Source organism: Haemaphysalis longicornis, unplaced genomic scaffold (assembly GCF_048455015.1).
Source record: "Haemaphysalis longicornis isolate Haplotype H1 unplaced genomic scaffold, Haemaphysalis longicornis Haplotype H1 scaffold_9, whole genome shotgun sequence".
Lineage (NCBI taxonomy): Eukaryota > Metazoa > Arthropoda > Arachnida > Ixodida > Ixodidae > Haemaphysalis > Haemaphysalis longicornis.
In genome coordinates this window covers 155,145,415-155,170,498 of record NW_027526460.1, presented here as the reverse complement: position 1 = coordinate 155,170,498, position 25,084 = coordinate 155,145,415, and the positions used below count along the sequence as shown (strand labels likewise).

The following is a 25,084-nucleotide window of genomic DNA, read 5'->3' as shown; positions in this document are numbered from 1 at the left end:
TCTCGAAAAGCATGCTCCACAACCTATTAAAACGACAAGAATGACCTCCGATTGGCATTTAGCGCCGAAATGCGGCCCAATCAAGGAGCGTCCCGCATTTAAATAGCTACAGGGTCAAATATCGAAGGCGTTTGGCCAATAAGAGAGATAAAAACGCAAGTGCCGGGACAGAGTCCAGAGGGTACTTGAAGGAGGCGCACCAGGAGAGGGGGCGGAATAAAGAACAAAGATGAACGGCCAAGAGAAACTAGAAAGCACGGTCCGGAACGAGGGACCAAGAGGTGGCGCTGACGGGACACCGTCGTCGCAACCCAAGCCAAGGCGGGAGCGGGCTGACAACGCATCGGCTCCACTCTCCTTCGCGGCTGGGGCCGCGATGGGTCGAGTGCCTGCGCGTAGCTTCATTGCGCCGTCGACTCACGGTTCGACGGCAACCACAACGCTGACTCTCGAACTAACCTCGTGCTGACTCTCGCTGCTTACTTCTGGCTATGGCGGAAGTAAGCAGCGAGCACTAACCTCACACCACTGACGGTTCGTCTACGCCTCGTACCAAAAGTGGCGCAACGCGAAAGACCCGTCAGGAAGGCCACACAACATTTGCACGTCAACGCATACTGGGGACGCATAGTTAAGACACTTTTTGTAGGAACTTTATCAGACATCGTTGTATCTTTTAACTGTACAGAGTAGCTCTATCGTCGCCTAGTGCTTTTGTTATTGTTTTGGTGTTTTGTGTGGTTTTATTTATGATGTTCAGTTGGGAGTTTTTCTGTGATTGAAATTTCTCCTGTACATCCATTGGCACCTGGACATCCTTGGGCACGCGTTTTCAACCTCTTTCGGAGCCGGCTGAAGGACCCAAATCTCTTTCATGCGACTACGAACCGGCTCGCACGATACAAAGCATACAACTTGGGATACACTCACTTCTGCCACGGAGCAAAAAGCGAATGGAAAGTAGAGGAAACAAACTTCATCTTCAAAACAAAGTCCCGTTCAAAGGAGACATCTTGTTTAGCGTTCCGTGAAAGGAGCTGGGCCAGCGAGGACCAGCTTCTTTTGCCAGGCGATGTAACCATCTAGAACTCCTCAAAGTTATACATTCTCGCCATAAACAATCCGGCAACGTACAGGCGTCCAAGCACAGGTAAAGTGAAGCACTAGGTGTTTGTGGTGAGCCATTACAGGCCCGAAGGCTGACATCCACGCCTTGAAGAAGTCGAAGTGGGCTACATCACTCAGAGTGTTACCTAGTCTTCTGCGTCATTCGTGAAAAACGCACGGGACACCACTTGTGGATCTTGAATGTCTAGTGTGAACCTGAGGTTGGGCTCCTCGCTTATAGGCAGGTTGAATTTGGCGGCTTACTTTCAGTATAAATCTGATGTTCAAGTACTTACTGCCATTTGTAAACTGTAGCTATGATTCATCTATGGCTCAACCTAAACTAATCAATATTAACAAAATAAAAAGGAAAGACTATATTGCATATCGGAATATATTGTTGTTACTTGTGTAGCGCCAATACAAATGGCGCTCAGATCGGTGTTGCTCTTTGCGTAACTGCAGCATGCAAAACAGAAAGACAGTCACCGGTTGCCCACGGCATCTTGGTTGCTTCCCTGTTTATTCAGATGTCTCAGCTACACCCTGTGCCTGCCCACCACAAATACATGGCCTGCAGGCACATTAAACACGGTGTTATGCAATTAATGTTTGGTAGTGTGGTAAAAATGTGCTTACTCGCCCGTCTAGAAAAGGGTTCTCGATACACAAACAGTGCCGGGGTACGTAACATATATGCGTTTGCTTAGAGTTCGTGTCCAGATATTATGACACGTAAACAACCCTTTCAGCAAAAGCTTTAAATAGGTATGTTTTAAGGGGGTTTGTTGAAACATAAAGAGAAAATGTGGGGAAAAAACGTTGAAGCAGGGCTCGAAGCAAGGGCGGTCCAAGGATCGTGGACAGAAACAGGGAGCACGAGTGAGGAAGGAGAGTTGAGAGAAATGGCGGTGCAGCCCCCACTCCAGTGCACGGAAATAGATGCGCCGGAAGATGTTAGGCAGCTGCCGTACGTACTTTTCGAGCCGGTTTGAGAGCTGAATCTTCCGACGGGAATAAATTGGAGTTTTCTTGCGATAGCGACAGAGTGGAAGGACATCTAGAAGGACAGCTGTGGAAATGGTAACAGGCCCGGCCGCAACGTTCAGCAGAAGGTTCTACCGCAGATCAATACAAGTTCCAACTAGACTTTCGCGTGACCCTTTCAAAAGTGTTCTGCGCATCTACCGCATTTTCATGCCATTACTTTTTAATGCCTTTATTTCCACTTTCACAGACGCTACAAAACTTCCCCCAGCTGACGGCTATATATTCATCAAGTTATACGTACTGCGGCGTAAATCTGCAGTGCGCGACGGTGGAGCTGACGCAGTACGACAAGCAACAAGGAACCGCAGCCTACACGTGGCACCTGAAAACTGACAAGGGTGGCAAAACGTGTGTACACACTTGCACGAAAGCATCACGTTGTTTATCGCAGGCACCGAAGCGCACGGTCCGTGCTCCAATTGAGTATAGACCTTTATCCACGCTGGGAAAGCTCGGGAAAATTCACTTGATGAAAATTATACGTGTCATCCTTACCACTTGTTCGTGAGCGACGCATTTTGGTCCGATATGAACATCTCTTTGTGTGGTTTCACCATCAAACACATCATACATGTAGGTCACCATAAATGAATACTATGAAGTCATCCTTTCTAGTGGCGCACACACGCTGCTGCGGCGCACCAGACATGGGTTAGGTAATGGGTGAAAATATTGCCAGGTGCTGTATCACAAGTATTTGAATGAGAGAAGATCGGGGAACGTTCCAGCATGAGTACCAGATGAAATTATGGGAGTCGTTATTCCCTGTTTCTTTCTTACTCTGTAGAATAAGTCAATTACGTTCACCATAGTTAAAATAATTGCATCTATATATGTGCCCATTAGCCGAACCTAATGCTACTTTTACCTTTGTTTCAGAACTATGGTTGACTATATAAAAACAGGATCCTCAGTCTACCAAAATAATGTCGTCACCAGCACTGGTAAGCTTTTGAATATGTACGTTGGTAATAATAAATCATATCACTCGGAATACTGGAAGTGCAAAGGGGTATCACGCCCACCAAAGAACCTGACCCGTTCGGTAAGTTCGCGGGTGCGTTTTCATAAGCCCGTGCTCATCGTGTTGTATATTTTCCGACTTAGTACGGCTCCAAAACCAAACGCCTGACAATGTAAGGAAAGGTCTTCTGCGGTCTCATTGTGGCGTGGACAACGCAGAGGCGGCCGAAGGAGCAGTAAAAGCAGCGAACACCGAAAGGCCCACTTATCACGCACATTTTATCCGAAAGCAATATGGGTTTATTCAGCCTGTTTTCGCCGTGCCTGAGAGTTTGACTTTCAGTTGATAGAATGTGACTCCCGGCTGTCGTAGCGCGGGCAAATAGCGTCACCTGTGGCAGGTTAGAGAACTCGGATTAGCGACGTACCCGCGATTCGGAGAGCCACGTCTCGTGACGACTAATGTTTGAGGCGTGAAGCCGCACTCGCCAAGGACTTTCAATGAAATTTTCTACCATCGTAGACGAATGCAGTTGTTCGCCGCTACCCTGACAGCCGACTGGAACGTGGAGCCGTACTACAGACGTCGCTCGGTTGGGTAATGAGAAACAGGAAACGTTTGTACGAGCCCCCAAGGCGGCAGGCTGAAACGATTGAGGAACGCGAACTTCGGGCAGGTAAGCGCCAAAAGAAGGATGCAGAAAGACGAGAGCGAGAACCATTAGTGGCGTGAATGGACGCCTCGCCTTCGACTTCCACAACCACTTCGGAAACTGACCGAACGACGGTAGGCGGCGCTGCCAGTGCGGAACCTTCCGCTAACTAACATTATACAAGCGTCACTTCATCACTCTAAAAGCAGAGGGGTAGGAATCAGAAAGGAGCATTGGCTGCGCGGAAATGAGTATTGTGTAAGCCAATAAAGGTATAATTCCTTCGCTGAAACAACTAAAAGTAATAAATGCGTCACAAAATCCGGCAGGATGGCGATTCGCATTGCGTGGACGCGTTCAGAATGTTTAGATAACAGAGGATAATAGCTGGGAACTGTTTCGTTCGTAAGCGAGACTCCGCAGGAATATCCGATAAAATAGTCCGAATAGAGCAAAATAAAGAATCCGCAATGGCTCTATTCTTTTAAAATTTCAACTGATATTTACAAGCGAGTGCAAGACTCAGAAGCATAACAGCAAGATTTTTTTACGTACATCGACGACACTGTCATGCACATTAATACCAGCAATAATATTGTCCTATTAGATACCTTGTACACGAACTACGCTGACATAGCGGTCACACTCCTGCAATATTCATGTTTTATGTTCCTTCAGCGCTAAACGGGGCCCTCTCATCACTTGTTGCAAAGGCATAAAGCGGGTTTCTTATTGGAATTTCTTTAAGTCAGGACGTCCTTGCAATGAGTATGTGGTATCACTAAGCGTAGCCTAAATTTTGAAGCTTGTATAAAAACTATTGCTCGCGTATGCAAGACGCCATCCCCCCAGACCACATATATTTCGTCTTTATTTACTTTTCTTCGCGCGTTTTTTAGACCACCACTAAAACGGAAATATTGGATGCATTCCAACTGTTTAAAAACACAAGCATAATCCTGAAAAATATAATTACATCCCTAGACGGAATCCTAGAGGATAAACTAGATCCCTACATTTTGTTTAAGACCCATTTAGCTGTTTACTGGTCCGACTTTGGAGAGTTATCGGTGCACAGCGAACACCAAAATACCTTGCGAAAACCAATCCTTGCAAATCCTTGCAAACACCAATCCTTACACAGCGAATACCAATGCTTGCGAAATGCACCACTCACAGTAAGCGATTTTCTCTTATAACACTTTTACACATAACCAGAATAACATCACTTTAATACACTGTATGGATAAAGCTGCCTGTATTGCGCCCACAACGTTCTAGACAAATGTTGAAAGTGGCTTCTTATAATTCTCTATTTTCTCTGCAACTTGTCTAACATTTGCTTTAGGGTTACAAACAAATGTTAAAATGCACCTGTAAGAGCCTTAAGTTGCGTCTAACCAGGTATTCCGCAGTACGACTCACGATTCTGAAGACATCTTCTCTAGAGAGTTCCGGAAAACTGACACCCAAATAAGCAGAGAAAACGAACGCAAAATGAATGTCAAATAGAGGAACCACAGAAACAGGTGGTGAAGGTTGGTGGTTCCTTTCTTTGTCCTGTCTTTTGCGCTTTTTTTCTTGGTATAACAATGTACCAACTCACCCTTGAGCAAACCATTTTACAAATAAACGCTCTTAACACATAGTCGTACCACGCTATTTAAAATAGAAGCTTGATCAGTGCAGTAGGTTGTTTCACAATGCGCCAAAACTGGAAACTACAAAAACTGATACCTTATCATGTAAACCACTGTCCTAAATCCGGATCACCGGAACAACTGGAAACAATGCTTTAGCCGCCGCATAATATGCACTTTAAACTTACCATACATTTTTAAACCCGTCATATATCATACACGTATTTGCTGAAATCTATATGATGGGGCAAAATTCGCAAAACAACGGTGGAATGAACCGAAAGAATATACAACCCGTCGGCACCCGGCAACAAACAGAACAAAAACAAAAAAAAAACACATTCACTTGGACATGCGAGCAGCCACTGACCGATCAGTTATCATGAGGAAATGCGACTTCTTTTGAACTGATCGATGAATTGCTTATACTGTCATCATCTGCGCGCTCGATTCGCTGGCTTCAATCTTTCTGTCATAATGTTTTCCCATTTTGAAGCAAAACCGAGACCTTCGCCAGGAGCCGTGACTGGCTCACTCGAAACAATATGCCGACAACGCGAGCATTGGGAGCAGAGAAAATGGACGTTCGCTGGAAATGAAACGGTGCAACCCCTGGATAACACGCGATATAATACAGTTGAAAAGAACAATATTAAGAAAACGTAAAGCAGCGCGTAAAGATAACCATGCCATATCTTCCCTCTCAGTAACACTGAAGCACAAAATACAGACCGCTCGAGATTATTTTTTTGGAACGACACTTGTTCACTTCATGGAAAACGCACCGCAAAAGTTTTGGGGATACTTGTCCGGAAACAAAAAGTCTGTTGAACAGCTTCACGTTGACGGCTGCGTGGTTACTGATCCTTTCGCAATTGCTAATGAGCTAAACAGAACATTTCACAGTGTGTTCAGTCAACCGTGTGTAACCAATAATCCGATAGAACCATCTCCTCTCTCGCCTAACGTAATGCCGGATATAGATTTAAACGTAAATGGTATTCGCCTTCTTCTTCTAAAACTTGATACAAAGAAGTCTTCTGGCCCTGACGGTATCCCCAATGCCTTTTTGAAGTGTTATGCGGACATGATTTCGCATTACTTATATATTTTGTTCAATAAATCTTTGGATGACGGATGCCTACCTCCGGATTGGTTGTGTGGAAAAATTGTCCCAGTACACAAGGATGGAAGCAAACTGTTCGCTTCGAACTTCAGGCCAATATCATTAATCAGTAGTTGCTGTAAAATACTTGAGCACATCCTCTCCAGCCAGATAACTTCGTTCTTGGATCAAAAAATATATGAGGCAGCTTCCAGCATGGGTTTAGAAAAAAGCTATCAACGACGACTCAGCTCGTATCAGTCATACACGACTTCGCTAAAGCTATCAGTGACAGAAAACAAATAGACGCAATATTTCTGGACCTATCAAAAGCGTTTGATAGGGTACCGCACTCTTTACTTATAAGAAAAATGCAGCGTGTAGGGATTGCTCCCCGCCTTGTGGACTGGATTTCTGCATATCTGAAAAACAGAACGCAGTTTGTAGAAATTAGCGGCTGCCAATCACAAAACCTTGATGTATTGTCAGGAGTGCCCCAAGAGTCGGTCTTAGGACCACTCTTGTTCTTGATCTATGTAAATGATATTTGTGACCATATTGACGCGGGAGTGACTTTGAAAATGTTTGCAGATGACTGTATCATTTATATAACTGTCAGTAGCCCCTTACATCAATCATTGCTTAACGAAAACTTGTGTAAAATTGCTGACTGGTGTGACAGGTGGCAGATGGTTATCAACTACTCAAAAACTTGCGCTCTTACAGTAACGCACAAGAAAACCCCCCTTGAATAAAAATACCATGTCCTTGACCAGAGTATTGAATTTGTGAATAGCGTAAAATATTTGGGATTGACTATTAACACAAAACTTAGCTGGGACGCTCACATCAACATCGTTTGCGCCAAGGCATACAAGAAGCTATGCTTCTTAAGAAGGAAGTTGGGATCATGTGATTGGAAAGTGAAACTTGCAGCCTATAAAACCCTAATTCGACCAGTGCTGGAATGCGCATCCCTTGCGTGGGACCCACACTTAAAGAAAGACATAGATAAAGTGGAAAGGATTCAGCGGCTAAGTGCACGGTTTATTGTTTCAGATTTTAGGAGCCTCTCCTCCGTTTCTGAAATCTTAAATAAATGTGGGCTGGAACCACTCGAATGTCGGCGAAGAATTGCAAGGTTAACCTTCTTTTATAAACTATACAACAACGAATCCGGTTTAAATAAAGAATGTTATATACTGCCACCTCCCCAGCGCTCAGCAAGGTTAAATCATTCAAAAACTGTTAGACAATATGCTCCTAAAAATAACACGTTCAAGTACCCTTTTTTTGTACGAACCATTGAAGAAGAACTGCCTTCCGACAGCGTGCACGCTCCGACTTCTTCTAGTTTTGACCTCTGTGTTAAGAACCTTCTGTAACCCTCTCCTGCTAGGATGGTGAAAAACCGTCCGCAGTGTTCCTTAAATAAAGAAGCATAATTTTAACAGCACTTCAAAGCGGTATTCATTTGGCAAACAAATATACAGTGTGATTTCCAGTGGGTGTTTCAAAACTGTACATATGTGATTTTCAGCGATCTTGTGCATGTAACTTTCTTTGTAGTTATCATTGGCGCTGCGATGGCGAGGACATTAAAAGAGGTGACGGTTAAAATGCTTCCAGCTTTTGAGTTTTCCAACACTTGCTCTTACGGATCTTTTTTTCTGAGTATACAAAAGATAAGTGTGCTTATCATATCTTTCACAACGAGTCCTCTGGGATTAAATTTTCTTTTGAATTCGTCTAATGGTCCGTGTGAGTAAAGTAGTGGAAACAATTTTTTTTTTCGTCAGGTTTGTGTGGCAGACGGTTTTGAAGGGCTGTCTATAGTATAGCCAGGAGATAATGGCGTCGCCGAAACCACTCCGCACTCACATGCCACCGCTAGGTAAATTTATGCTTAAAGTTCACAACGACATCTAGGGCAACATACCATTCAAGTATACAATTGACGTGAGGGTTTTTATGCTATTAAGCTTCCATGCGCACCTTTGTGCTGCCCAGTACGGAAGATATTTCCCTCCGACAAAGATTTGATTGTAAAGATAGCAACGGTGTCCAAATACCCAGTTAAGTTTCTTACTGCAAAGCCAGCTTGACCTTAAAAATAATGGCGCAGCTTGCACTAGTGGTACTACTGGAAAAACAGCAGAGTTGACGGCCTCTCTACTTTTGTCGGAGACCCGGGTGTTGCACCTGAGGTGGAATTGCCAAAGTGGCGCTGAAAATTCTCCATTGCTGGCAGGCTCGGATGGCTTTTCAAGAGCCTCCCCCGTCTCTCCCAAAGTGACCGCACAACAGGCGCTGAACCCGCGGCAATACACTTCGCGAAATAGGCGTCTGTACTCCACACATCAGTCGCGAACGCACGTGAACTGGCGAAAAGATGAACACACGAGAGATCACGCAACAAGGGCTGGGCAGAGTGTTCTCAAAGGTCAAGCCAGCCGACAGCAGGCTCTCCTCACGGGGGGCACACTCATGGCGGTCGGTATTTTTTTATTGGTAGTTTTTGAGCTACTGAAGTGGCGCAAGCCCATCCGCAAGCCCAGCCGACGAAGGGGCCTACTCACGAGGGGAACGCTCACGTTGGGTTGGTCGTTCTCCTCGGTATTTTAAATGCAGAGCATTTCTTTAACTCACGATGTCACCCGTTCTAGGCGTCCGTAGTAGCCCGCATCGCTCGCAGGTGCGCCCTCTCGGCGCGATCGTGGCGTGATAAAGGCGGGTGTCGGCGAGGCTGGAACGCCTCATCGCCGCGCTCTCTGGTCAGCCCCGCTCCTCCTCGCCTACTCTCCGCTCGCATCGCGCGCTCTCTCCGCTGTCGGTTCGCCCCCAACAGGTGGGGGCGCGCGCGTCGCAGTATCAACAACATCTGTGGCATGATCGTGACGTCAGCATCGCGCGCGCGTGGCGCGATCGTGGCGTGATAAAGGCTGGTGTCGGCGAGGCTGGAACGCACTCATCGCCGCGCTCTATCGTCAGCAGTTGCCACAAGTGCAACAACATTAACGTAACGCAAACTACTTAACGTAGTGCGCCCCCGGAAATGCTCTGCATTTGATCGTGCCCCTCGCGGGGGGGATGTTTCTTCCATCAGGAAAACGGCTACCGCTGGCGGGAATCCAACCCGCGTACTCGGGCACAGGATTTTTTTTCTGTTAAAGCTATACAGCGGAAACCAAAGGTTTAACAGCTCTGCTGTTAAACCTTAAACAGTTCCACTGAACATGATACCTGTCTAGTCGTAGCAGTGATTCACCAAAGGAGCTGTGCCGCCGTTCTTTCATCTTTGCTACCAACCTCCACGCTCTACATTTCTCTGTCTCACTGTTCAATAGAATTACATTTTCCCGCCTTCGCAGTACCGGTGTGCGTTTTCCTGGTGCAGTTCATATCCCGTACTTTATATTTTTTTTCTTGTTTTGCCTCGAACAGCACGAGCGGGGCCTCTGTTCTTTTTGTCCTTGTTTTTATCCCGCCCGTGCTGGAGGCTTTGTGCCCCAATTTGAACGGGTCGGTATTTTCCTTCCACAGCCACTTTTTCGGTTACTGTCGTAAAAACCAGCCCAGCGTGCACTCTTAAGTAAATGAACCAGGAACTTCCGATTAAGTAGATATAAGTCACCATCACCATCATCGTCAGCCTAATTACAGCTTATGAAGGGCAAAGATGTCTACCATAGATCTCCAATTAACCTTCTGGCAAACCCTCCCATGCTTGCCTTCTCTAGGGATCCACTCTGTTACCCTTAATGATCAATGGTTATCTTGCCTTTGCATTACATGTCCTATTCACACCATTACTTTTTTTTAGTTTCTAATCAAATATCCTTAGCAAGTGTTTGTTATCGGACCCACTCCGCTCAATTCTTGTGCGTTAATGTTACACGTGTCATAATCTGTTCCATTGCTCCCCCAGTCGCTCTCAATTTAGGTTGAACCCCTTTAGTGAGCCTCCTAGTTTTTGCCTCGTAGGTGAGCAACGGGCAGATGCAGTTGTCATACGCTTTCGTCTTCAGGCACAATAGTAGGCTGCCATTCATTATCTCAGAATTCCTGCCGAATGCACTCCACCTCATTCTTATCCTTCTAATTATCTCAGCCTCATGATTGGGATCCGGGGTAACAACTTTGCCTAAGTAAATATATTCGCTTACCACTTTCACTGCCTCGCCACCTATCTGAGACCGCTTGGCTCTTCCGAGGTAATTCATCATTAGTTTAGTTTTCTGAATATTATTTTCGGGCCAACGATTGGACTCTGCTTGTCCAGTGCGGTAAGCATGTTTTGCAGTTGCTCCACCGACTTACCTAGCAAGGCAACGTAATCAGCAAATCTGAGGTTACTGAGGTTACTCCATTAACCCTTGCGCCCACCGCTTCGCAATCCAAAGTCCTCAATACCTCGCGCAAACATGCTGTGAATAACATCGGGCAGATTGTGTCTCCTTGTCTGAAGCCCTTCCTTATAGGTGTTTTACTGCTCTCCTTATGAAGTGCGATGGTAGCTGTGGACTCATTGTAGATATCCTCTATTATTCTCACGTAATGTTCGTCTACACCCTGATACCGCAATTACTGAATGACTGCTGAGATTTCGTCCGAGTCAAATGTTATCTCATAATCTATAAAGGCTATATAAAATGGTTGAGTACACTCCGCGCATTTCGCTATTTACTTTTTCATCGTGTGAATATGGCCCATTGTTGAGTAGCTTTCCCGATACCTAGCTTGCTCCTCAGGTTGACTGAAATGTAAGGTGGCCGAAATTCTGCTAGCGATTGCCTTGGTAAGTACCTTGTAGACGACTGACAGTAAGCTCATCGGCCTGTAATTTTTCACTTCCTTCATTTCACCTTTCTTGATGACTAGGATGTTGATCGCGTTCTTCCTAAATTCTCGTACACTCGCGGTCCTTAGGCATTGGGTCTGCAGGATTGCCAGTTTTTCAAGTACATTTTGCCTACAATCCTTCAAGAGGTCTGATGTTATCTGACCCTCACCACGTGCGTTGCCCGTTTTATTTCTTCCAAAGCCCTCTTTCTTTTTCTGTCATTACTGGTGGGATGTCTATCTCCTCTGAACTATTCCCGCGGTCGATATTATCGGGGATCTTGCGACTGCTGTACATATTTCCATAGAACTCCTCGGTCACTACAACTATTTATCCCTATTTGTGATGACAGTGCCTTGCTTGTTTTTAAGCGCATACCTCTGATTTTCCCCATGCCTAGACGCCTGCTCAGTGCTTCCAGCACTCATACAAACACTAAGAGTGCTTTCGTTTAAGTCTCCAAAAAAGAACGTATTTCTCTCTATCTCTAACGCACACTCCATGATAATGCGTGTAGGATTGCCCCTGGCATCCTGTGTCGTAAGCTCTGCTTCCTCGGTTAGAGCTAAATGTCTGTTCTGCAGCGTGATCTTGAATTCTTCAACTTTCATTTTGTTACTGTTGTGTCATCGATCGGCTTCTTTCGTACTAGCTTTTTACAGTCCCTCCTGAAATCTAGCCTAATTTGAGATGTTACCATACGCTGGTCACTACACTTCAGCCTTCCGAGCACTTCAACATTCTGCAAGACGCCCGGGTTATCGCATAGTTTGAAGTCCATTTTATTTTTATGCTCTTCATTCGACCTCCTCAACGTGCACTTCCAGCTCTCCCGTTTGCAAAAGAAAATATTCATGATGCATAGCCTATTCCCTTCGCAAACTCGACTGGTCAGTCCCATCGGTTATTTCTACAACTCAGATCATAGTTCCCAACCGTCTTTTCCCCAGCCTGCTTTTTGCCTACTTTAGCATTGAAGTATCCCATACCTACGGTATACTGTGTTTTTACTTTTGCCATTGCCGATTCCACATCTTCAGAGAAGCGTTCAACTGGCTTGTCGTCATGGCCTGATGTAGGCGCGTAGCCCTGTACCACCTTGAATTTGCACCTCTTATTAAGCCTACTTACAAGATTGGCTACCCTTTCGTTAAAGGTATAGTATTCGTCTTTATTACCAGGTATGCTTTCATTGTGTAGAAGTCCAACTCCCCGTTTTTTTCTGTCCACTAGACCACGGTAACATTAGACCTGTCCCATGTTCAGCCCTGTAGAGGCTTCACCTCTGTTTCTAGTCCCATTTATTGCCCTCTAATTCCTCGAACACCAACTTTAGACTCTCCTCGCTAACGAAAGTTATCGTGTTAACCGTTGTCAGGCTCATATCCCAATGACGGCCCGTCCGGATCCAGGGATTCTTAGCACCCTCGGCTGCATCACAAGTCTGACCTCCGCGTGGTCAGTTTTTTCGCTGCCACTGCAGACTGAGGGCGAGGGTTAGTTGGCGTACCCATGGGAGGTTGTTGCCGTTACTACACCAGGATGACCAATCCAGCTCTGGTGAGGGAGCGCGTCAGCGGCAACGGTCGCCTGAATCAGGCTGCACCCCAAGCCGTCTTCTGCAATTCCATCAGCCCACGATTTTTTAATACGGTGGGAATTTGGCGCCATCAAGATTCGCACCGCGGTCTTTCTGCACGCGAGGCAGATACTCTACCTCTAGTAGAGTATCTGCCTCTACCTCTGCCTCTAGTAGATATATTTTCCCTTAAATGTACCTGCAGTTTTCTTTGCACTAAGTAACAGAGGCATACAAGCGATTCGAGGAGTTTCGAACAATTTTGCCTCTATTAACCTCTTGTTAAAGTCTCCTATTGACATTTTGACGGGAACTTTATTAGAAGGATATGAAGGTATCTGTTTGAAGCCTCTGTTTGTGTTAGGGACGCCGCTGACTCTGAGAGCGTGACGCCGCGCGGTTGCCGTGGCTAGATACTGTGACCGCAGACGAGCTACGGAGACAAGCCTGGCCCCTAATGTACTCTGCACTTTAAAACACTACTTCTTTGCACCTATTTCACCCACAGATTAAAAGATCACGCGCTTTAACAATGACACAAACTCGAAACCTTCCCCAGAACACTAGTTCTGCAGCCTGGAATTGGGAGTGCCCCGATGCAATAAAGAAAAGCTTCCCAGGCTTGTCGGGTACACCCCGAAAAGCTTGCTTGGCTTAGGCTGATGTCACCATTCTGTACTTTGGTACCTCTGCGACCAATTAAGAAACGTATTATGTTTGTTAATATTATGCCATTTTATCATTAAAATTAATATATTTTCCTCCTTCTGTGCAACTTTCAATCTCTAACAAAATATTTTTATTTAGTATTTAATATCCACTCGGCGTTAACCTGCTTAGATGTACGCCAAATAAGCAGCTCATAAAAAATCTTCCCGTTTTCTGTATTTTCAGTTGATCAAAATTCTGTTCGACCTGTTGTCTTCATTCACGCTATTGTAACGAATAACTGTGTTGCTCCCGCCAAATGTGCATTTTTGTGGAAGGACATGGCGTTTCACAGTTTTCTCCTTTTTGCTATTTTGTATTCGAATTGCCGGCGTTGTTTTCCAGGCATTTTCAATCTTGTGTTTTTTTAGAGGAGGCTCACAAGATGCATATCTTAACTTTCTAAGTTCCTTGAAATAATTCATTTTTAATTTTTGTTTTTCAGAACCTTTGTCCATTGATTAATTGTAGGGTTAAGCGCCGACGCAACGCAGGCGATGAGGCGCGCCGTAGTGGAGGGCTCCGAATTAATTTTGAACACCTGGGGATCTTTACCGTGCGCCGAAATCTCGTACACACGGGCGTTTTTGCTTTTCGCCTCCACCAGAAAAGCGGCCGCCGCGGCCGGGAATAAAACCCGCTACCTCAGGCTCAGCAGCGCATCGCCTTAGCCTCTGAATCACCGCGGTGGGTGAAACTGCCGTTCATGCAATTATCTCCTGTTACAATATTATATTAAGTAAATGCGCTAGTTTTCTCAATTTTACATTCTTCTGCGGATTCAGGGCCTTATGCGGTGGCAGTGCTGGGGGTGTTCGGCCGTGAATACTACACATTAAAGTTATCATAGTGCATGGCTTACAATAACAAAATGTGTGTTATGAATTTCAGCAGAGGGTAGAGAGATGAATTTTTTCCTGAGACATTAGAAACTTTGCAAAAGTTCATAAACTTGCAATATACTTTGCGTTTCAGAATCGAGCACAGTTTGGATAGCTACTATGCCATTCTCGGACGACAAGAACTGCTGCATTCTCCAACGTCAAGATGCCGAAAAGAGTAAGATACGGCTGCACAGACCTCTCGCTTTAAGAAATATATACACTTTACACTCTCCTCTAATAAGATGACAAATCATTGGGGCTGAGTAATGCCGAACATTTGTGGACAAATAATCTACGACAGTTGCTTGAAGGATTTACTACGCAGTCACATAAAAATTCCGTGGTATAATATGCCACCGATAATATTTTATTGTGGCTATGTGTGATATTCAGCGGATTCGCCGTTTCTTTTTGCGATGCGCCGTGTTCGTAGGTAGAACGTTTCCCACCGCTTCCAGCAACTCTGTAAGCAGCGAGCCTTTTTATTCAGCAGAACTTTCAGCAGAACGTTCAGCAGAACTTTATAGACAGTTCTGCTGTCAAACGTTTGCTTTGCAATGGCAAGTCCTTTGTGATATGAAGCAGCTCCCAAAAAGGTACGGCAATGAAGGTTGAGAAGTATTTCCCGGGACACCCTTCGGTTCTAGAAGCTCCCCGCACCCAGGAGTATTCCTAAATTCTATATAAATGCGTAACAAACCACAAGAAATAGTTTACGGGCTCGTTCAATTTTTCACAAGGCGAAAATCGTGGAATAGGGGTAAGCAAATACTATTTTTAAATAATGAAACCTACGCTGGTAGTTGGACGAAGGTGAATCGTTTAGTGCCTTATTAGACGAAATATTGAGCGTCCGGGAGGTATGTTACCTAATGTAGTTTTACATTATTAGCCATTATGTTTGTAAGCTCCAGCTGAGGTCAACGTTTTCCTATGTTCTTCTCTCCTGTTTGATTGTCTTACGAAGCAGCTGTCAATGCTCATGTCTAGCTAGTTGTGGATTATGCGAGCAGCCATGTTACCCTTATGGCGTACATTTGCCTTATGGCCTATCCTATGTACTTGAAAACGGCGCTGATTTTGAGAACACGATACACCAGTAGCGTTACCACGAGTCGTTACTCACATTGGACGATTGCGCACAAACAAATTTCGAAATCCAGTAAACCGATACAATTGCACCGGCGACAGAAGCATTGAAAAGTCTGGCCGTGATAGTTTGTTTCCACCACCCCTTTCAATGAGGCTAGGAACCGTTAAGCTTCCTATAAACAGTAAGCAAATTCAATATAATAGGAAGCGTAATCAAACCTTTAATGCATGTGGAATGGTTAACTCGCGAAGCAAAAGGAGCCATGAATCTGGGCAAGTAATCTTTTTTCTGTAACTACCGCAACTACTCCACAGCGCTGATGGGTGCCCGCAAGTCAACTAATAATTAAAGCATTATATGTTTCCTGGGGGTTTTCGGTGGAACAACGCGTCAAAATCTGATCAACCGCAAAGTTTTGGAATAGGGGGCAATATTTCGTTGTCTTTAACGATCGCAGTTAAGACGGATAGCAACTTTATTTTCGTGGTACATAAAAAGCAATGTTGGCATAGCATTGCCCATAGGTGCTGTTCCTTTTGCATCCTACCTGTCGGCACGCCATCTGGTATCAGTTTCGTAGCCTTCCACCTCCTTGGCTACTATTATTCAGTTTAATGAATACCGTGTATTTTTAAAGAAAAATTTCACCATCATATACCACCCCTGGCACCTTATATAGTTTCAAAATCAGAAGGATGATTAAAACGTTCAGAGGCCTTCCGCTTCTTTCACCGTGTCACATAAGGAGGTCACCGCCAGAATTGCAATTCTTGTCCCTAAAAATGAATGGTTTAACAATATTTGTCAAAATACTAGTTACGTATTGTCAGCTCTCAGATGCTTTCCTCCTCTGTAGTGCTGTTTTAAAGACCATTTCTCGTATTTATAGTGACATTGCGGAGCTGACAATCAAATCCACCCTACATTTTGATCAAAAATTAGAACTCACTCTTAAAATAAAATGTGGGGAAGTGCACAGTGCAGGATGGCATGGCCCTCAATCGGCAACCTGCTCCACTATCTGTTTTATTATAAAGCGTTCACGTAACAGCAACCTGCTAGTCTGTGCAGGTGTGACTCGAAGACGCTGGCGTGTTAAAAATGAAAACTGGCCTAAATTTTAGCACATACATCTAGTGCCTTGCGTCGTTGAGAACGTTTGCGGAATAACCATGTTGAGCTTTTTCACTTAGCTCAGCTTGAAACATGGTTGTTTCAGCAGGAAAATGACTGATGTACCTTTTTAGCTTCTAGATTTTGGCAAAATACGTACAACCTTTAACCAAGGAATTTTCATATAACTTGTAGGATTCAAACAACGCACGACAACTCGTGGCACTCTGACGGAGAGGGCACAAATTCACAGGCTCACATATGGTGACATGAGGCGAAAAATGCTGTGCATCTTTTCCTTTTGTTGCAAATGTCGACAAAAAACGGTAGTCGACTGGCGCCCCTGCCAAGTAAATGCCTACCTTCTCTTTCCCGCTCACCTGTCAGGCTGTTCCTCTCCGTCACGCTCCTCTTAAGATAACACGCTAGAGGTTTGCTCAAGTCAATTTAAATTTACCGCGTTCCACTGTTCCAGGTCAGGTGCCTCGGTGCCAGAACTGGCCGGCGGAGACGCGCGCCAATCGAGGCACCTTATTTTAACGTTTATACAACGAGGTTGCCCTATTCCACAAGCGTTCCAAGCGGAACGTGGAACATATCTGGCAGAACCTTTCGTTACTGTTGCCGTTTGATTTCTTAAAATGCCGCCAGGAGCTGTAGTATCGCAGGCAACAGCAGGCGGCGGAGAGTTTTTCTGCAGTTGATGTAGTATTTCACTTGCTACTGAAAAAACCACGCATCTATAAATTTTTCATAAACAAACACTGTGACTATCACAAATGTATTGCTTTTCTGCCTTATATTTTTGTAATGTCATGCCCTTGTTAAACAATGTAGATAAGTAGGAGCATTGACACCTGACTTACATGTTTAGATTTGGCTGTGGGTAAATAAAACTATTGCGCAGATTCCGTTTTACTGTGGCCGGGTGGCTGAATCGAGTAAAAGGCAGACAGACAGGGTGACAGAAAAACAGACATACGGACAGGGCAATATTTCTGCGTTCAAGAAGCCCAGGAAAGTCTATCGTCTTTAAAAAGGATCTCTATTACACGCTGCTAACATTGTTGGACAGTGCAGCTACCGAGCAAGTGATAAACAGAGAGCGATTTACCTGTGGGCAGTCTAAATGACTGCGAGGAAGAAGTGAGCTAATTTTAAGGACGATGGTATTCTTTCGGTTGCCTCTATTTAAAAGCGGTCCGCATCTGCCTGCCTGCCTGCCTGCCTGCCTGCCTGCCTGTCTGTCTGTCTGTCTGTCTGTCTGTCTGTCTGTCTGTCTGTCTGTCTGTCTCTCTGTCTCTCTGTCTGTCTGTCTGTTTGTCTGTCTGTCTGTCTGTCTGTCTGTCTGTCTGTCTGTCTGTCTGTCTGTCTGTCTATTGGCCCGGGCATCGGGCCGCCAGCATGCCCCGTGTATTTGTCAGTGTCTGTCGGTCTGTCTGTCTGTTTGTCTGCCTGTCTGTCTGTCCGTCTGACTGTCTGTGTGCCTGTCTCTCTGTCTATGCATGTATGTATGTACACATCCTGTCCACCCGCCCACCTGCCTGCCTCCCTCGCTGCTTGTCTGTGTCTCTGTCTGTGTGTCTGTTTGTCTGCCTGCGTGCCTGACTGCCTACCCGCTTTTCTGACTGTCTGTCTGTCTGTCTGTCTGTCTGTCTGTCTGTCTGTCTGTCTGTCTGTCTGTCTGTCTGTCTGTCTGTCTGTACTATTCAATCACCCTGCCACAAAAGAAGAAAACATTGAGAAAGGCGTTACTAGCAACTCATTTCCGAATTGCGAAGTCTGGTAGCATTCTTCATAATTGCCAACATCGTTCATCAAAAACAAACCATTAGGCATATCCGGGGCAAAACGTAACTAACAAAACTAATAACAAAAGCTTTCCAAACAAAAAACAGACCTAGGCCTTATTTTAAAGCAAATAAGAGCTCCAAAACCTCATTGTATAAACAACCTGCAAAACTGGCACGCACCCTAGCCTCGTGTTTGTGGTTCGAGGGTGATGATTAAAAGTAACGCGAAGTCCCAAGAGTGGCTGCGCCAGCAACGCAAACCCTAAAAAACTGAATTGCAAAAGGCAAACATTTATTACGCTTACCATGGGAGGACCGAGACAAGAAGACAACAGCCTAAGACGTAGGCGGATGAGACCGGAGAGGCAGTTACGGGCGAGGAGCGCTCATTTTTTTTTAGTTTTAGAGTTGACGCACGTTTGAGTTCAGTAGCCCAATGAAACTTCAAAGGAACAATTTTTTCTAAGCAAATGTATATACGGCTGTCTTTTTTACGCCAGCTTGGTGATCCTGATGTAATATTTATTTATTTATTTATTTATTTATTTATTTATTTATTTATTTATTTATTTAAAATTCCTTACAGGCCCCTTTACAGGGCATTGAGTAAGGGGGGTTTTTGGTGAAGTGTTACAGATCATACAAAATTGATTCACGCGTTACAAAGCAAAGCAGCACAATGAATTGCGACGAGGTTTGCAATATAAGTTGAATTTAGCAGACGATAACACGAAAAAAAGAAAAGACGATTTAATAGTGCACACGCGGCAAAGTGAACCGATACAATCATTATAGTATATGAAGGCGACATCAACCAAAGGCGACATCAACCAAAGAGCTGGCTTTACCGACCCAATGCGCACCAATGAGAGTTTATAATTTGCAGAACACACAATAGAAAAATCACCAGAAAAACGGCATAACCTATGCCCATACGCCGAAAACATTTCCAGTATGCAACAATCATAATCGGGCACAAAATGCGACACTGAAAAAAGAAAAGAAAAAGATAAGAAAGCACCAGCTGTGCAACAGAGACGACAGGTTCTGTGGTCTTCAGGTACATTTTTTTGAGGGTACACAGGGGGGGATACAGGGCATGACAGGAAAAAAAAGAAAAAAAAGAATGAGCAGAACAGCAGCTTTATTTTAGCGGCTTTATTTTAGTGGTATTTTTCTTTGGCTGATAATTTATTATAGCGAATGCGAAAACATCCTTATTGTGATGTATTTGTCCTTCAAGTTAAACGCTAAACAAGGTTTCTAGGAACTTTTGGCAAAGCACGAATAACGGTCATTTTTGCGTAACTGTCGTCGCACAGTATACACCCACGTGCTGACCACAGACGCGAATTGCAGAACGTTTGCAGCGCCACGTAGAAGTTGCTAATTAGGAGAAGCAAATTAAACTTAGGTGAGGATAGAGTTGTTGTGGAGGAAATCTCTGCTCTATCTCTTGCATACGATAGTATTTTCTGAGCTTCTTAAACACAACAAATTTCGTCTCTATTGCTGTATTTGTGTGTGCCACTTCACACCTGATTTAACTGCCCTGCCGGAACAATCGTGATAGATTGATAGAACACGAACTATATATAGGTAAGAGCAGTCAAATCTATTGGAACTGCCGTAATGCTCATGAATGTCAACAATATTTAGGGCAAATAAATGAAGGCCGTATTTGAGTGAGAATACAGGTACGGTACCGAGAGAACCACCGTTCTTTGAAATAGGGAGCACAGTGGATTAATTTTTAGAAGCAGAATTGCAGAAACAAAGCTTTAGAGCGGCCATGATGAAAAAACGCGTTTGTTTTATTCAAAAGCATAGATATTGTATAGTGCTCCAAGCGCTTGTAGTAGAGCAAACGATGTTTTATTCTTTAAAAAATTACATATCCTCAACCAAAATTTCCAGTCTCCCGCTAAATTTTGCTTTTCGTGCCGCAGCGAGGACATATCCAGGACAGATATTTGAAGCGAATGTTACTTATGTCGACTAGGGCTGCATCGCACGACGAAACGTCTTATGTTGCTTCGTTTGCCGTTCCTCCTCTAGATGGCGTCACAATACCACTCAGGCCCTCTGTCTGCGCTCTGTTTGCTTATTACCGGATTAGCACCTAGCATATTCTTGTTACGGTTGAAAGTAATCGTTTCTTGAAACTTCGAGTATGCTGGATAAACAGGGTCACGTAAGACAATGCTGCTATGCCAATTTAACACTGTCGTGTGAGACAACCCTAAAGCGCCTGACTACTGTCGGTGGCTTTGGGGTCGTCTTGTAAGTCATAGGTTCCGTTGCGGAGTAGCTGCATATACATTGAGCTTAAGGCTGGGTAGGTTGTATAATCACGAGGCTATCTTTCGGATGACCGAAACTTCCATTTTCTCTTCATGGCCCCTCAAAACTATATTGATGAGGTAGAAGATCAGAATAAACTATGCAATCAATAAATGTCGGCCCGGGCTGCTTCGATAAAAAAGGTGCTAAAGCACGGCGCGCGAGCAGTTCGAATGCTAGAAAATTTCAGTTTACCAACTTCAAATGCGTTTATCATAGAAGGCACAAAAACTAGGTGATGAGGGTGACCGGTTGAAGAAATGGAATAGCGTGATACTTGGAAAGAGCGGGAGACAACTTTCATCCTTTGACGGCAAAGCAGCGAAGAAAAATATACACTGCCAAAACATATTCCCATTGGATGGAAAGCAACAGTTCATTGGCGAGACTTTTAAATTTTCCGCAAAGCTAATTTTAATGGCCGCGACAAAGAGGAGACAATACCCCGGAACTGACCTGCGCCGCTAACCTGCCAAAACGGTTCATAAGTGCAGCCTCAGTTTTGAAGAAGAGATAGCAGAGATGGATAAACAGCCAATGTTTGACGAGTCTTCTAAAATAACGATGTTTACTAAAATATTTTTGCAACAAGCGTATTTCCGTATTCACGACGTGATTGTAATCATTAAAACATCTGTTTTAGCATTTCAGATGATATGTGTCCTTCATTTCAGTATGCATTCTCTGGGTCAAAACTGAGTTGGTCGACAACGTCCCGGTGGAATGCGTGCAAGCATACAGGAAGTTCTGCGGAAAGGGAACTCTGCTTTACACCAAGAACACGTGCCGCAGTAAACCAGGAGCTCTTAAGCTTTGGCCCACAGAAGCATGGCGTATACCGGCTTCATTTTGGCCCCAGAACGTAACAAACATTGCATATTGATAATGCTTTCCTTACACCGAGCCACATCTATATATTCTAAAACAGCAAATATAAAACTGCATCAACAGGATACCGCCTCGTCCATATTGCAAGCAAAAGAAAAACGGCACTGAAGGAAGGTACACCAAACGTTTTAGAAATAAAATTAGCACATAAAGATTGTTTTTTTGCGTTTTTGCCTCCAACAAAGGTGTAAAATCACGTAATTTTTACAATGACTACTCAGCATAACTTCGAGATGCTTTGTTTGCATGATATAAATACCACTAAGTAAAGGAATAATAATAATATTAATAATAATAATAATAATCAATCAATCAATCATGTTTATTTACGTGCCCAGGAACAGCCAGAGGCCTGAGTGCTGGCGCACGGATAGTTATATGAAAACAAAATACAAGAAACATATTGCAAGAAACAAACAAGCGACAAGACACACACATATTGAAGTAGCGAAAATTACAAAAATAAAGCACAGGCGGAGCCTGGGTACAGGTAAAAAAGAAAAAAGAAGATGCCTCTGTGGCTCAGCTTATTGTAATGAAATACACAACAAGCAGAGAACAAAGTTTGACAGTAAGACGACAAAAACAATGACAAGAGTACAGAGACAAATGATAAGACAAGCATGATAAGTAAACAGTTTCAAAAACAGGCAACTATATTGGTTAAACAGAACCGCAGAGAAACCAAATTTCAGCATTAAAAAAAAGAAAAACGAACGACAGAGATATCATAGATGTTTAACATACTGTGTTCCACAGCGCAGTACGGTAAATTGTAAACTAGCTTTGAAAGATGTCAAGGCGTTCAGAGAAGCGGTTGTAGCAATTCTGTATTCTGCGCACTGGAGAATGATTGGAGTTGCGCGCAGCGGTCAAGAAAGGGCGATGCGACCTAGTGGGCCTCTGTGGAACACTAAACTCTAAACAGTTAAGCAGGTCCGCGCAAGAAAGGTCACCATGAACAACTTTGTGAAGAAATGTAAGGTCTGCACGCATACGTCTGCAGGTCAACGAAGGAATGGAAGGAACTATGGGTAAGCCAGAATCAGGACCCGCACTGTGATTGTGATGACGGTGCTTAAATATGGATAAAAACTTCTTCTGCACACGTACTATTAATTCACTACTAGATTTGGAGATGCCGTTCCAGGCAACAGAAGCATATTCTAACTGGGTGATACATATTGCATTGTATAGCATTAGAAATGGATCTGGAGAAGAGAATTCCTTTGTAATCCGACACACATTTCCAAGACTTCGGAGCGCTCGCCGGGTGATGAGCCTAATATGAGAAGAAAAAGAGAGGGTACTGTCGAAAAGCACCCCTAGGTCCCTAATCTCATCAACCCTTTGCAGAGGAGCTCCCTCAATACTGTAGGAAAACAGCAGACGGTGGGTTTTCCGGCTGTAGGTGACAACCTTTGTTTTAGTGGGGTTTAAAATTAGGCAGTTTTTCCTGCACCAGACCGATAATTCCGACACATCCCTCTGCAAGGCACAGCAGTCCTGAACACCGCTAATGTGCCTAAATAGTTTGACATCATCAGCATAGAGAAGAAAAGAAGAGATTGTTAACACTGTTGAAACATCATTGATAAAGACAGAAAACAATAAGGGACCCAGCACGGAACCCTGGGGTACACCACTTGTTGCAGGGTAAACACTAGACTTTTTGTAGTTAACATCTACATAAAAGGACCGGTCAAGGAGATAGTTGGACAACAAGGCAACAAGGCTTGCATCAACACCGCACATAGTAAGCTTGTTAATTAATAATTTATGGTTCACTACATCAAACGTCTTACTGAGGTCAAAATAGATAACATTCAACTGGCCGTTTTCACAAACTGCAGCCGAAGCCTGAGTCATGAAGCTTGCAAGATTTTTAACCGTCGATCGACCCGAGAAAAAGCCGTGCTGATTTGGTATCAGAACGTTCTTGACGCAGGCAGCAAGAACGTTGTGCAGAGCTGACTCAAAGAGTTTTGAGGCGACACAAAGGAGTGAGATTGGACGATAGTTGGTAACGGCTGACTTATCACCAGACTTAAATATTGGAAAAATTCGAGCAATCTTCCATGCACGAGGAAATTTGCCGACAAGTAAACAGTTATTATAAATGGAAGTTAAGACAGGCACAAAAATGTTGCCGTAAACCTTCATGAGGGCTGCTGGAATTCCGTCTGCACCACAGGAAAATGACGGTTTCATCCGTTTAAGGCTATCATTGACAAGTTTTTCATCGAACATAAGTGTACTAAAATTAGACATATTATTAAACGATAGGCGTTCGTCGTGACCATCTGGCAGTTGAAAGACAGAATGAAAGTACTGAGCAAAGCTAGTGGCGACATCCTCAACCTGTTCCCCATCGGAATTAAGCAGGCTAATGTGTTGTTTAGACTCCTTAGAACGGCCGCGTACATAATAATAATAATAATAATAATAATAATAATAATAATAATAATAATAATAATAATAATAATAACAATGATAATCAATCAATCAATCATGTTTATTTACGTGCCCAGGAACAGCCAGAGGCCTGAGTGCTGGCGCACGGATGAAAACAAAATACAAGAAACATATTGCTAGAAACAAACAACGACAAGACACACACAAATTGAAGTAGCGAAAATTACAGAAATAAAGCACAGGCGGAGCCTGGGTACAGGTAAAAAAGAACAAAGAAGATGCCTTTGTGGCTCAGCTTACTGTAATGAATACACAACAAGCAGATAACAAAGTTTGACAGTAAGACGACAAAAACAATGACAAGAGTATAGAGACAAATGATAAGACAAGCATGATAAGTAAACAGTTTCAAAAATAGGCAACTATATTGGTTAAACAGAACCGCTGAGACACGGAATTTCAGCAATGAAAAAAAAAAGAAAAACGAACGACAGATATATCATAGATGTTTAACATACTGTATTCAACAGCGCAGTACGGTAAATTGTAAAGGAACTTTGAAAGATGTCAAGGCGTTCAGAGAAGCGGTTGTAGCAATTCGGTATTCTGCGCACAGGAGAATGATTGAAGTTGCGCGCAGCGATCAAGAAAGGCCGATGCGACCTGGTGGGCCTTTGTGGAACACTAAACTCTAAACAGTTAAGCAGGTCCGCGCAAGAAAGGTCATCATGAACAATTTTGTGAAGAAATGTAAAGTCTGCACGCATACGTCTGCAGGTCGACGAAGGTATGGAAGGAACTATGGGTAAGTCAGAATCAGGATGAAAACTGTGATTGTGATGACGGTGCTTAAATATGAATAAAAACTTCTTCTGCACACGTTCTATTAATTCACTACTAGATTTGG

General features: G+C 43.9%; 1 long non-coding RNA gene across 1 annotated transcript in view; it reads left to right on the top strand.

Annotated features, from left to right (window-relative positions):
- The window catches only part of LOC144152666 (uncharacterized), a 45,585-nt gene extending 23,706 nt beyond the window's left edge, over nt 1-21,879 (top strand). The window contains exons 2-5 of the long non-coding RNA XR_013319205.1: nt 2,345-2,505; nt 3,037-3,101; nt 14,624-14,707; nt 21,549-21,879. This is a non-coding gene — a long non-coding RNA (uncharacterized LOC144152666). The remainder of the gene's footprint in view (nt 1-2,344; nt 2,506-3,036; nt 3,102-14,623; nt 14,708-21,548) is intronic.
- Nucleotides 21,880-25,084: the final 3,205 nt, after the last annotated feature.